This window comes from Balaenoptera acutorostrata, chromosome 2 (assembly GCF_949987535.1).
Source record: "Balaenoptera acutorostrata chromosome 2, mBalAcu1.1, whole genome shotgun sequence".
Taxonomy (NCBI): domain Eukaryota; kingdom Metazoa; phylum Chordata; class Mammalia; order Artiodactyla; family Balaenopteridae; genus Balaenoptera; species Balaenoptera acutorostrata.
In genome coordinates this window covers 23,926,113-23,941,259 of record NC_080065.1, presented here as the reverse complement: position 1 = coordinate 23,941,259, position 15,147 = coordinate 23,926,113, and the positions used below count along the sequence as shown (strand labels likewise).

Below are 15,147 nucleotides of genomic sequence, written 5' to 3'. Positions count from 1 at the left end.
GAATTATTGGAAAATAATATTACAGAGATCATGCTAGTTATAATTGCACATAGCTGGTAAGAGTATGGTATGAACTCTGAAAGAAAATTGAATTAATCTCTGAAAAAAAAAAATATATATATATATTTCTACCTACTTATCATCTATCTATGCACTGTCTATTTCAGAATATTCTAGGAAACATAAGAATATACTGTACACAATTCCATTCACAACCATTAGTCATGAGAGCAATTACCCCATCAAAGTCATGTAGCATTTAGATAGCTCCACTCTACAATTATGAGAGAATATCGGTGAAAACAAAAAATAATGTTTTAGTGTTATTTTAGACGTACATTTGACCTCAGGTCTCTCTGAAAGAATTCTGCATCAGAATTGTGAACCACTAATTTATGGAAAGATTTCCATTCCCAGAACATTTATATTTATTTTAATATCTAGGAAATGGTTCACTTTGCCAGCTTCCTTTTCCCTTTTATGATATGTATATGTGTGAATTGAATATAAGTAAAGAAAAAGCTAAACATGTTGAACTCTTTCATACCAAGGAAGTCTGCAAGCATAACATATTTTCTAACTCAGGTACAAAATCACCGAGACTTTGGTTTTATATTTTTACTGATAATAAAATTACACTTTGAATATTTCAAGTATGATTATTTTCTTCTAAGTTTTCAATTCACGTTTCAAATTACTTTAAGTATTTATTGTTTCTTTTCTGAAATTAGAGTGTAAATTGTGTGTTCCATTCATTGTAGAAAAATTGAAAAATAGAGTGTAAAGAATATTAAAATTATCTGAAGACTTGGTATACTCAACGAATCACACTGTTTTATGAATTCCCTTACCATTACAATAATATTATATTATTTATTATTTATAGAACATACAAGAATAACCTCCATTTTAAAGTACTGTTATACTCTAGGGGTGTGTGTGTGTGTGTTTGTGTTTGTGTAGGTTTGTGTTTGTATGAATGTCTGAGTATGTGGATATTCTCTTACATTTGTATTCAACAAAATGCTCTACAACTAGGTTTTCATTGATCTAACAGATTTATTTTTTGTTCTAGTACACCATTTCTTTACCTTTTATAAAGAAATAATGTATTTAAACATAAGATAGTAAAACTAGCCTGCATTTTTTCAAATATGTTTGACATCTACTATTTCTTTTGTGTTTGTATTGAAATTTTGGAGTAACTTTATGTAATTGAAAAACAGGCTTATGGTGATAGAGTATATTTAAATAGAAATCTTATTCAGAATCATTTATAGTATTGATTTAGACAAGTATTCAATCATATTGTGTATTATATTTTGATCAGTATTGAATATTTATAATAGAATTAACTTCTAGGAAACTTTTAGGAAATAACGTGTCACTTGGGTTATTTGGTGAAATGGAATATTCATTCTATTTTAGTTTCTATCTTGTTCTAAACACATACAATTTCTATCCTATTATCATTGATATATATGAGAGTTACTGACTTCTATAATTTTATGTTGTAGCAGAGTAGTGTGTCCAACTCTTATTGTATATGTTCTAATGATACGTTAGCTTCCTGTAATCTTTCCAAGTAGAAAGTCATATCCTCTGTTAATTAGAGCAACTAGCCAAAATCTATCAATCTTTTCCATTGTTCTTCCTCTTCTTGCAGGACATCATTAAATAACTGTGGTGGGCATTCCCTTCTTATTTTCAATTTTTCAGTAAACTGCTGCTAGTGATTTACCATTAAGTATGTTACTGCTTAATAGGTTGATTTAATCATCATGTTCAAGATTCTCTTTTATCTCAAATTATGATATTTTCTTTTCTAAAATAACCCATTCCTTTACGTTTGAACATCTTTTCAGAAGTTCCCTGGTGATATGTATCATACAATTAATTTTCAGATAAAGTGAGATTAGCCATAGTGTTGTATTTCCCAAAGGACAGCATGTGAAGCCTGAACTTGACTTAGATTTAACTTCTAGTATTACAGTGGGATCCTTTATTAAACTATAATTGTTGGGCAGGTTTAGATGCAGCCAATTAAGTTTGTACTTTTTAGCATTGTCCAGACATGCACTCTTAAGATACTACTAAAATCACTATAATACTGCTTCATTTTCTAATTCTCTGAGTTGATAAAATACATGAGAAAATGTAATCCTTTGATACCCTGCTCCTAGGAATCTTCCTCTTTGTGCTGCTACCTCTTAATTTAATTAATATTTCTGTAAATCTCACCATCCCCTACCTCTGCTTTGCATTCTTTTCCTTGGAAATTGCCATTTCTGAATAGGTTAATTTAAAATGATTTCAGTCACTATTCATTGTTTACTATTATTCAATAACTTTCAGGGAAGAAATACATCTGAGTGATTGAAAATCAACTTACATTGCAAAAAGATGGCCACTTAAATTTTTGGTTAGTATAATTTTATTATTTTTGTTTAGAAGACTGAATGGTGAGGTGTAAATCATGACTCTTTCCCTTGTTTCAGTTAAATTCAATGTGTTCAAAATTGCGTGCCATGAAATAAAATATGGATAGTTTAATGTTTTCCTCTAGTCATCTCTATAGTAGATTGTTTACAAAAATGACTTTAATTATCCTGCTCTCTGTAATCATGTCCTCGCAAATTGATTTTGCAATGCTTTTCAACGAGAAAAGGAGTCTCCTCCACTCTTTGAATCTAAGTTGACCTTATGATTTATTTTAGTTAGTATATTACAAAGTTTCAGGTTTCTAGTTCTAAGCCGTAGCAATATCTGAGTGCTTCAAGCCTCCCTTTTGGGTCTCTTCCACTACTATAGAACAAATGCTGGAGCAGAGCTCAGTTTTCCAGACATCCATTCTAGATCAGCAGTCAACAGAGCTGCCTACAGGTAGCCACAGACACATGAGGGATCAGAGCTGAAACCAGAAAAACCTACTCAATCTATCATTGTAATAATGAGTCTGACTCTGTTTGATATTTGGCTGCTGACAACTTTTGGGCCTTACCTCTTCCTCTTTCCCTTCTGTCTCAAATCTCAGAAAGCTGATAAGAATATCTGTGTACTCCCTCTTGTGGTGCTCACAGAATTTAAAACCGTATAAGCCCTTTGCTGCACACAAGAGCCACACCCTGGTGCCGCTCCCTAACCACTATGAAAACCCAAGCCAGTCTCCTTTCCATGCACTCTCCAGGCATTTTTAGGCCAGCTTGGAAACCTTTCCTGCCCTGCTCTTACCAAAATATCTCATTATATAAGTAATAAACTTTTGTATGTCCTCTTTTTCTGTGTGTGCGATCATCTGTCTTGACATTTGGGGGTGGGAAGAGCTGGCATATCCTGTTTCTGGAGAATGCCTAAAACAGCCATAGACTTACAAGTCATATAATTAGTATTGTTTTAAGCCATTGAAGTTTACAGGTATCATTATGATTTATATTTAAGAAAGATTATATTTAGAAGCATATAGGATATTTTTGTTTTTATTTTCAGAGTTGTGGTATATTTCTGTACATGAGCATGGATTATCTTTTTTTTTTTTTTTTTTTTTTTTTTTAGGAATCTCAGGAGCTCCTGCTCCAAAAAACCCTTTATTTGAACTTATTTTCTTTGAAACAAGACCAAGCCAAGTCACAACCATGACTGCAAAGCAGAGGAACTGGAAATACCATGTCCTAATATTTTCTCTTTTAACTCCACGTCATAGACTGTGAAAAAGAAAAGTGGTTCTGACCATTACCTGATTATTTTAGAAAATGAAGTGAGATGGTATTAGTGCTATTAATTCAGTGCTGTTTTTTGTTCATTTGTTTAATATTGATAGCACTTTATAAATCACTCCTTCATTGTTTTGCCATCACTGACTTTAATGTTTTTTAGGACACTATTTTTTAACCATCAATAGAGTTTAACCTCACTTATTCGAGACAGCCATTTATGTGTTTTGTTCTGCTAGAGGGATACTTAAATTCTTGAGCATGGATTATCTTTAAGAGTGTCTTATAAGCATTTTGAAATAACAATGAGGGACACTTCATGAATGGCCATCAACCCAATGTCACTTTTAGTGAGAAATCTAAAATGAAAAACTAAGGAGCTCTATTATTTATCTCTTGTTACAATAGTTATTTATTACTTCACAGTTTTCTATGGACCAGAAGTCAGGCATTGGTTTATCTGGGTCTTTTGCTTAGGACCTCACAAGACTTCAATAAACATGTAGGATAGGGCTGAAGTCTCATTTGAATTTTGACTAGGGATGGATCCACTTTCAAACTCACTCAAATTTTTAGCAGAATTCAGTTCTTTGCATCTTTAGAATTGAGGACTCAATCATCTTTCTGTCTGTCAGGCAATGACTTCCCTCAGTGACTAGAGGCCTCTCACAGTTACTTGCCAAGAGGGTTTCCAAAAATGGCTGCTTGGTTGTTCAAACTCAGCAAGGAAGAGAGAGAGAAACTCCATCAAGATGGGTTCTCCAATTTTATGAAATGCAATCATTTAGTAGCAAAAACATAATCATATATATCCTGACATGATTCTCATTTTCTGTTGATTAGAAGCAAGTCACATGTTCTACCGACATTCGAAAGAGATCACATAAAGGCATGAATATCAGAAAATAGAGATCATGAGGGTCATCCTGAGAGTCTGGTTGCAAAAGGACAAATTTTCTGCAAATCCATTTGTTCACTTAAGCTAATATATTATTTCTAGCACAAAGGGAATTATTGAAACTTGATTAGATAATAGTTTTTTCAAATTATGTAATGGCTAGAATTATTTATTTTATTTTTTGTTTGTTTGTTTGATTATAGTACCATGGAAACTTCGATTACAATTAAAGTTTTGGTTAATGCTTACCTGGTTTCAATTTCAGCTTTGAAACATGACCTCTTTTAACCATAAAAAATTATTTACTAATTCTAAATGTCTGTTTCTTTGGCTGAAAAATAGTGCTAACAATGATGCCTGCTTCATAGCATACCATGAAGCTATCTTAGCCTTATTTTCAAAACAAAGCAAATTTGCAAAAAATGTTTATTACTATTTTTACATTACTCTTTTGGCATTTAACTTTGTTTTGGCCTTCATATTATGAAGTCATATATGAAAGTGAATTTGGGGGCAGCAATTGTTAGGAATAGTGACACTGGAAACATACCTAGAAGCATGCAGATAAGATCACGGCCTGTGCTTTGTTTTTTATATATATATATATCAATAACCAATGTTAATGTGATACTGAATAAGTAAGCTTTATAATACAGTATACAAAGTTATTAATAGATAATACAATAAAATGATATTTAGGAAATCCAAATTTTTACATTTGTACTAGTTCTAAGTGAAATAACTAATTAGACTTTTTTCTTGTTCCTTTGAAGAAAATACCTTTAACCTAAACTCATTTGGTAAATAAAAATATCTGGTCTGAAGACCTGTAATTAATATTATATAATTTGTGTGTATTAAAGATCCAGTTTTTATTTATTACTCTTGATACAAGCTGTTTCTAAGTTTATTTAATGTGTTTATGCTTTCTTATGACTTTTAATTTGAATAAAATAGAACCATATGTTTTATTTTTACACTACTTTATATAACTAATAATGTACTGGAAAATGTGCCTCTAATATATTAAATCAATATTTAGAGTGATTCAAATTAGATGACTGAAACATTTAACTATAATATTGAAAAATACAGTACATAGAATTTCTAAGTATTGTGAAAAGTTTGATAATTTTATGGTGAAAAGGAGAAATAAAGTCAGTCAGATATTAAGAAATAATAAGACAAAATTAGAAAGTTTTCTAAGACTAAAGAAAATAAAACATTGACTGGAGTAAAGGCATTTTCAGGAAATAACTGAAGGGAATATAAACATAAATTACAGAACTAGAACTAGATACTTGAGATGGAGAAATATGAAAAATAAAAAATCTATTTGTTTTGAATTTGATAAGCACCACTTACCACACCTTCCTCTTCTTACCGTTTATGCTATATGATGGTTAATTTTATGTGCCAGCTTGACTAAGCTATAGCACCCAGTGATTTAATTAAACACTAAGTGTTGCTGTGAAGGCATTTTGCAATGGGATTAACATCTACATCTACAAGTGACTTTAAGCAAAGTAGATTACCTTTGATAATGTGAGTGAGCCTCACCCAACCATATGAAAGCCTTAAGAGCAAAAGCTGAGTTTTCCAGAAGAAATTCTTACTCATGACTATAATGTCAGCTCCTGCCAAGTTTCCAGCCTGCCAAGCTACCTAATTTTAGACTCAGGACTCCAACATCAATCCCTGCCTGAGTTTTGAGATTGCTGGCCTGATTTATGAATTTTGTACTTACCAGCCCTAACAATCACATGAGCCAATCCTTAAAACAGAAAAAAAACTCTTAATACATACACATATAAATACATATATGTGTATATATGTGTGCATAGATCTAGACATAGATCGACAGATACAGATATAGATATAGATACAGATATAGATATATCATATTGGTTTTCTGGAGCACCCTGCTTAATACTGGCATCAATTCTAAACCAACTACTCATTTTTTCCAAATAAACTCCAAACCTTTTTTATCTCCACTGACTTTTATTTTTTATTACTACTTCTTGTTTGAGGTTCCACTCCATCTTCATAATTATTTATTTTCACTTTGCTCATATGGATTGCCACCCCACTGTAATTTGGTGCTTTTTAGGAAACCTAGATTTCATAGCCCCACCTTTGGGCTAGAATCCATGGGAGAATCCTAAAGTCAAAACTTCCCAACTCTCTGATCATTCCTCAAATCAGAATATTCTAGTACTGCCCCCAAGCCAGTTTCTTTTGATCTACCCCCTATTTATTTGATATCACCCTATACGCATCCTTCATAACATTTCCCAGAATTTGTAATTGTGAGTAATTCCATATTTTTAAAGTTTAATATTTGACTCCACTAACCAGGCAATAATATCCATGAGCTAAAGATTCTTTTTTTTGTGACTGTGTGCCCTGTTCCTGTAGGGTTTGGACATTAAGTTGATGAAAATATTTTTACTGAAAGAGCAACAAGAATGTGTTTCATTGATAGAGAAATGTTGTGATTTTTCCTTTCCCCTTCAGTAAAATCTTCCTTGATTAAAAACACTGCTGTACTGAAATGTTACATTTCCTGGGTGATTGAAAAGAAGTAAGAAAGGGCAAATGTATTTTAAAAAAAAAAAAAAAAGTGGTTTTGTTTTGCTTGCCTTAGCCAAGTCTCAGCAGTAGGTGTAGTTTGTTTGCATGATCCCTAATTAACATGACACCAGCTCTTGGGAGAAGGTCTTCCCCACACCAAAGAGAAGCATAGCTCAAAAATATCAGCAAGGGAAACAGGAGGTGTTTACCCAATGTTAGTTAGTGGTATGCATATGTGACTGCAACTCCATTGGGCTCTCTGAGGCTGGTTGGATCTTGGTCAGCATCCTACCTTTGTCTCTAATGTTCATTCCTTACCACCATGTGAAACCCTATTGCTTGCAGCTCCTTGGCCCAAACTAATGTCATGATTCATGTCTTTCTCTTCACAATTCCCAGTCCACAAATTCATCATCTTATCTGCAATGGGGCTGAAGGATTAGCTGATGACATTATTTTCTTTCAGAAAGAATATGTGTCATTTTTTTAATCACATGACATTTTATTTTTGATTTTCAAGAGTCTATTTTTCGATACTCAAGTTATTCGTATTTAAAGCTTTCACTTCTGCGTTCTCAGTAAGTCAACCATAATACACCTAGAGGTAACGTGGGTAGAACGGCATTTATGTGAATGTTCAAAAAGAGTAACATAAACATGAACATTTCAGGATACAGTCCTGTTACAAATGGATGAATGAATACATGATTGGATGGGTGGGTGGATGACTGAGAAGATGATAATGAAACACAAGTGTCACACAAACACAGCATATGTTCAAAATACAATTTGATACTGAATAATCAATAGGCAATGTGGAAATCAAAGTTTGTTTTTCTTATGTTAATAGTATTAAAACATTTTGACTCTCTGATGGATATTTGTTGAGAGTTTTGGGGAAATCATGTTTTTCATCCATTTCCCTACTGTTCTGCAATTTATTCAGATTTTGAAGTTTATCCATCTATTTCTGTTTACACTCCAAGAAAGATATTTCACTTGACTAAATAACTTGCTCAATGTTTTACAAAAAATAAGAGACAAATTTGGTCTGGGAGCACAGGGCCTTGACTCTGTTCTTCTTTTCTTTCCTTTGTTCCAGGCTGTCACATTTATATATTTCTGAAGTAAAATTAAGTAATCAGAAATAGTGGAAACTGTCAATACTTTGGTTTTGAATCAAAGGCATAAATAGAGATATGGTCTGACACAATTTAAAATGTTTTATGGTTTTATTTTTTGATTCATTTCATAATATCTTCCCTAATGATATTTTGAACAGACTAAAATTTATCAAAATAATTATATTCCTAACCTATTTTACTGGATTATTTGACTAAACAGATTTGCAATACCTTTATTTATTACAGTTGCAATTAAACTGCTTTCATTTATGAATGCATCAAAGTATACTTTCTTTAGTTATAAAGTATATGATTTCACAATTTACTATAACCATTTGATATTTTTATAACAGAATTGGTGAGAAAGGAAACACTTTAATAATTATAGAATTTACAATGGTTAAACTGCACAATATACTTGCTACTATTTTGAAAAGACATAGGAATAATTTGCATAATTTACACTCATATGATTCACTTCTAAGTGTAATGTGATGCACAGTACTAAGCTGATTAATCTTTCCTTGGTTTACTATCCAGAATGTGGTCAGAGTTTTAGTGAATTAATTTGACCACCATTATGTGTAATGGGCTGAAGTTACATTAATCTACTAAGTGATATACCCATCAAAGCTTATGAAGAACTAATTCATCTGAATAGGAACTAACAATATGGATTATATTTTCAACACAAGGAAAGAACACTATGCATGGTTTTGTAACTTAAAATTAAACTTTAGTCTGTGTAAAAAGATACATATTTATTTTTTCAAAACACCAGTTAATTTTTCATAGGGTGATGGTAGTTGAAGAAATGTGGTGGGTAGCATTTGTTAGAGGGAGTACATAATTATATTAACCCAAGTGTAACAAATGTCTAAAATGTACTATTATTAATTTTAATGTATAATAAAATATAAATTACAACTCCATGAAGAGAATTAAAACTGAAGATTATAAAAGATCATTACAGATTCAATTTGGTAACTCTTTCAGATTCATTAATAATCCTCCAAGTGAGAAATCATCAGCACTGGGAATGTACCCTTAGCCAGAAAAATCAGTTAAATTTTCTACCTTAGTTCTTAACTTTCTTTAATATAAGTACATACAAACACACACACGTACACATCCTATGCACATACACACCATACACACACAAACACCCCATATAATTTACTTAACATAAATAATGTTTTAAAAGAATATATAAATTAAATATAAAATTATTTCTGATACTCTTACTAGAATCAGTATGCATTTTTTAATTCAATGGTTATTTAAATAATTTTTAGAACTTTTAAATCTATGACATGTGTTATGGACTGAATGTTGTATCTCCTCAAAAATTTTCTGTTGAAATTCTAATCTCTAATGTGATGATGTTAGGAGGTGGAGCCTTTGGGAAATGATTGTCTTGAGGGTAGAATCCTCATGAATGGGATTAATGACTTTATGTCCTTTCTGCCATATGAGGACACGGCAAGAAAACAGTTGTCTACGAACCAGGAAGGGGGCCCTCACCAGACATCAAGTCAGCAGGTGCCTTATTCTTGCCCTTCTCAACCTCCAGAACTATATGAAATAAATGTTCTTTAAGTCACACAGTCTATGGCAGTTTATTATAGAAACCTGAATGGACTAAAATAGCATATATTTGAAGAATATGATCAGTGAGAAATGTATGGTTTAAGTTTGAATGAGTTTGATTATTATGAAAAGATATTTGTTATAATGCCACTTGAATGCAGAGTATACAGACTTGATACAATTGTTTAGAGTCAAATATTAAGGCATCAAACATTGAGGCATGTCCCTCAATTTATGCCAAAACAAATTCAGTTTTAAAACACTAATATTGAAATAATTTGAAGACATATTAAAACATAAAATCCAAGGAAAGAATGAAGCTTGACAAATTTACTGCAGGGAAATTGAAAGATTCTATGTCACAAAGACCATGAATAAAGCTAAAAGCAAATAATAAAATCAGGAAGATACTTGATTGTTTATATTTTTGCATAATCTTTATTAAATTATAAAAAAGTAAATATGAATTTGGAATTGAATAACAGTCTCCATACACTTCAAATATGATAATTTGCCAGCTTCCTCTTACTTTCCCACCAAGAAAATCCACTTTCAGGGCCTGAGATTTATTTTTCTGCCTCCTTCTCTCTCTTTTTCTCTCTCCTTCACTCTTCACAGACATATATATATATATTTTTTACAAATATATAATTATATGTATAAAGTATTACCCTTCCAACTTGTTTCTTTGTGCCACTGGGAAAAAATATCTTAGACATTTATTTGTGTCCACAGATATGGATAAAAACTGCTATTTATGGCTGCATAATTCTCCATATATCCTAACATATGTGGAACAAATTATTATGTATGGCTGTATAGTCATCTGTTCACTGTAATTTAGTCAAATTTTGCCCTGTTGATGGACATCCACATTTTTTCTAGGTTGAATGTAATTTTATGACTTCTGAGCTCTGTGAGGCCCATCCTAGAATTGTCCGTTTTCCTGAAAGGAGAGCTCCTTTTGTAAAGGGTCTGTGGCTCATTTGCATACTGAAGCTTTGGCCCGGGGTTCTGTGACACTGTTGGCTTTGTCCTGCTTCTGCCACATCTCTGCCTCAGATCCCCAGACCATGCGACAGCTCTGCCTCCCGAAGCAGAGTTATCTTCCTCAACTTCAGCCCATCATTCCCTAATTCATTTCTTGTTTTTGTGCTACACAACTTCTGCGACTTTTGCTATGTTCTTTGTATTGTAGAATACGTGTATTGTGCTGACCATTAACGTGCTCTACTTTCCCTGACTCTTTGAAATTCTGATCCTTCATTACCAGTAAAATAAACTACAGTAAGGACTGAACCCAAAGACTGCAGGATTATTTTTTCCATCATGAAACTGTCTACTACCATCACCAACCCCCCCTGCTGTATACATAAAAAGACAGAGTTATGCGATGCACACACACAAGACCTACATGCACAGAATATCTGTAACAAGCTAAGGAGAAATGATCTAGTAGGAATGGGGCAGAGGGAGGATAGGAAACCTATAATAAAGGTATATATGCAGAAGTGCACTGTAGTAACTCAGAATATATAGTACAAAGTAATTAGCAAGCAGCAACGTTCTCCAAAGATACTTTATTCACAGATTTGAAAGACTGGAAAAATTAATCAGTTGTCGATATCGGAAGTAATTACATGGGTGGGCCCTCCCACGTCTATTGTGCTGGGGAAGATGTAGCAGCCTCTTCTCCGAGCCAACCCTTTGCCTCCCAACTTCTCTGGGGCCTTCGGCCGCCCGACCAGGGGCCCCAGGGCCGCGGGCTCAGCCGAAGACCACGGGCTCTGTGTCAAACCAGCAGTTTGCGGGTTTGCGCAGTTTGCGCTGCACCCGAGGCGGCGCCGGAGGAGCCGCAGCTGCCGCACGGCGCCCGCGCCTCTAAGTGGCTCACTGTGCGCATGGGGTTCGGCTTCCCGTCCGTGACCTCCTGTGCTGGGGTCGCGCTCAACACCCCGCCCCCCGGCCCGTGGATGTGTTTGTGCACCAGAGTAAGCTGCACACGGAGGGCTTCCGGAGCCTAAAAGAGGGTGAGGCCGTGGAGTTCACCTTTAAGAGGTCTGACAAGGGCCTGGAATCTCTCCGAATCACCGGCCCTGGTGGGGTGTTCCGTATTGGGAGCGAGAGGCGGCCCAAAGGGAAGAGCATACAGAAAAGCAGATCACAGGGAGACAGGTGGTACAACTGTGGAGGTCTAACCATCATGCCAAGGGATGCAGACAGCCACACCATCCCAGGAAGTGCCACTTCTGCTAGAGCATCAACCATTTGGTGGCCTCGTGGCCACTGAAGGTCCAGCAGGCTCCCAGCTCACAGGGAAAGCCAGCCTACTTTCGGGAGGAGGAAGAAGAGATCCATAGCCCTGCCATGCGCCCAGAGGCACAGAGTTGAGCCACAGTGGATGGGGGCTATCCTTTTGTGATCAGGAAGTTCTGAGGAGCAGGCATCAATCGGCAGAGTAGAGACAAGGGGACAGCGTGGATAGGGGACAGCTGGCACTGTCATATATCTCAGGCCGGGGTCCACAACATCCCCCCCTTCCCTCCTGGTGGGGGGAGGGGTGAGGCAAAGGAACTCCAGTCATGCTCTATCCAAATGCACATGAGGGCTCTGGGGGGGTAACCCTACCTACATGCTTTATCTGAGTCTCCACCCGCAGAATCTTCAGCTTTTGAAAGTGGCCTGGATAGAGAAGTTGTTTTACTCTTAAAGAAGGATTTGGAAGAATATTTCCCAGCCAGAGTGAAAAGATTAAGCATGAGACCAGATTGATGGGCCCAACCCACAAGCCATTACATTCTGTGGGAGGGAATATCTCAGGCGTAAGGCAGGGTTTTCCACATCTTGTCTCCTCATAACCCCCTCTTGGGATAAAGTGCTGAGAACTGTCCCAAGCAGTGGGTTGTAATGATAGGCAAAAGGGGTGGTTATGGGAACAACTGTGGACCTGCTGCTTCTAAGCTCATTCCCACCCCATTCTGGGCCAATACAATTTTATTTATTTGCTCCCTTGGATGACTGTACCTTGGGTCCCACTTTCTCCAGGATGCCAACTGCACTAGCTGTGTGTGAATGACATATCTTGTGCACTTTAACTTTTTTTCCGTAATTTAAGTGTTCTGGCTTTGTATTTTTGTGTATTTTAATCTAAGGCCCTCATTCCTGCACTGTGTTCTCAGGTACGTGAGCAATCTCAGGGATAAGTCGGCAGCAGCTCCGGGTCTGCACAGCAGGAATACTTTTTGTTTCTATATCACCAGAGAGAACAACTATTTGGAGCATATAGCCTATTGAACTACCTCATTTTTGCCAGTTAGAGCTGGCTTTTCTGCCACAGTGTTCTCTTGAAACCCCACCATCTTCAATGTTTCATGGGAGACTAGATTCTAACTGGGTTGCCCCATGACTTGGTCTCCTTCTACTGAAAGATTGGAAATTGGTCTAATCAGGAAAAGGTGGTGCAGAGAGGTTAGGAGAGGCTGGGCCAGGTAAAAGGTGCAGAGAGGGGCAGCCTAGATTAGGCAAAGGTCATCTGTACATGTGATAAAGGATTCCTTTTCCAGACCTCTAATCCCAGGGCACAGGACTTGCTTTACATACCAGATGCATCCTTCACTGGATTGGGCTAGGCCTACCATGCACAACAGGGTGTATGTGTGTGTTTTTGTAAAAAATGTGACTTGGTAAGGATAGGTTTTAAGAACGATGCCTCTGTACCCATCTTGAGCTGCCCAGGGATGGATATATGAAGCAAGGACAAGATCCTTAACTTTTAACAGTTCTGGGCTTTTCCTCCTTGGCTTGCAGAGAGACCATCAGCCATGGCTTCTTTGTGGTTCCCAGAGCCAGTGTCCTGCCCTGCTGCAGCGGTGATTAGTGTCATGGATTAGCTAAAGGAGAAAAGGGGGTTTCGTTTACATGCTGTGAGCTCACTGCAAACCTACCTCAATGTGTTGTAACGGGGCAAATGCAATAGAACACATTGGGTGATGTGTGTCTGATCCTGGGTTCTTGTCTCCCCCAATTGCTGCCCCCCTCTAGTTATTGTATTTGTCTGGGCTTTGTAGGACTTCACAAGTAGCCGATTTGGTGATTGCTAGGTGGCTTAGTTTGTGTAAATATAATGTGTTGGTCTTCTCCATGTTCTTTTGGGGTTTTATTGTTTACAAATTTCTTTTTATATTGAGAAAAATAGCCAAAGTATCTTTGACTAAAGGTTCTGTACCAGGCAGAAAGATCTGAAACATAAGCTTGGGGGCCCCTCACCTTGAAATGAGGGGTCTTAAACCACACTTTTGTGTTTCCCTTCCCCGATTTCCTATTTCAAACAAGATCTTATGTCCTAAAAACTAGATTCCTACCCCTTTGTCTTTCCCCCTTCACGCTCCCCCAAAATAGTCCATACACCTGTATTTAATTTGTGGGGTGTCTGTGATTAAATGATTTGTGCAAAAATCCTGAAGAAGCTAAGAACTCTCCATCCCTTGTTCCCAGTCTCCTGAGTCATGACCATTCCTTGATGTGATTCATGCCAAACAGACTGCTGCCTTTGGATGAATTAAAACCTAGTTTAATCTCTAATCCTAGGTTGGAAAGAAGCAATGAGAGGGCCTTCCATGTAGAAAGTGGGGTTGAGAGACCACAGAAGGAAAGATGAATGTATATCCAAGTCACTCAGGAACTTTTATGAAGGTGCAAGAAACGTCAAAGTGGCCATGAGATTGTTTAATAGGAGACGGATGAATGTAACTCCATGTTTACTGCTAGAAAACAAAGCTTTCTGTGAAATCTTGAATTTACGTGGAGGAAGGGAGAGTAGAAAAACATGCACCTGTCTGCTCTTTCCCTCATCCTTAACTGCAGGTGAATGAGCCTCTTTGGGCTTTGGCGACCCCATCTAGGCAGTGTTTATTTGACGGTTAATTTTGCTGTGCCAGGTACTTCCTTTCCCATTTACTATCATTTTATAACACACACGCTGACCCTTTTCCCTTCTCCTTCTTTTCCTTGGGAAAATACAATGAATAAAGACTTACTGGTACTGAAAAAAAAAAGCAATTACATGACATTATATGAATATGCAAGTCACCAGAGGAATGATGTTTATCATGGCTTGATTGATGTAAAATTATAGAATAAAAACCATTTTATTCTTTTTACTCTCAGGTGAAAAGCTTAGCTTACCTTCAAAGCTTAAAGGGCATAAATCTTTTGATATGATTGGAAACAAAAGCACTAATGAAAATAT

General features: G+C 36.0%; 1 pseudogene; it reads left to right on the top strand.

Annotated features, from left to right (window-relative positions):
- The window catches only part of LOC103010719 (protein lin-28 homolog A-like), a 34,667-nt pseudogene extending 22,377 nt beyond the window's left edge, over positions 1-12,290 (top strand).
- The last annotated feature ends 2,857 nt before the right edge of the window (positions 12,291-15,147 follow it).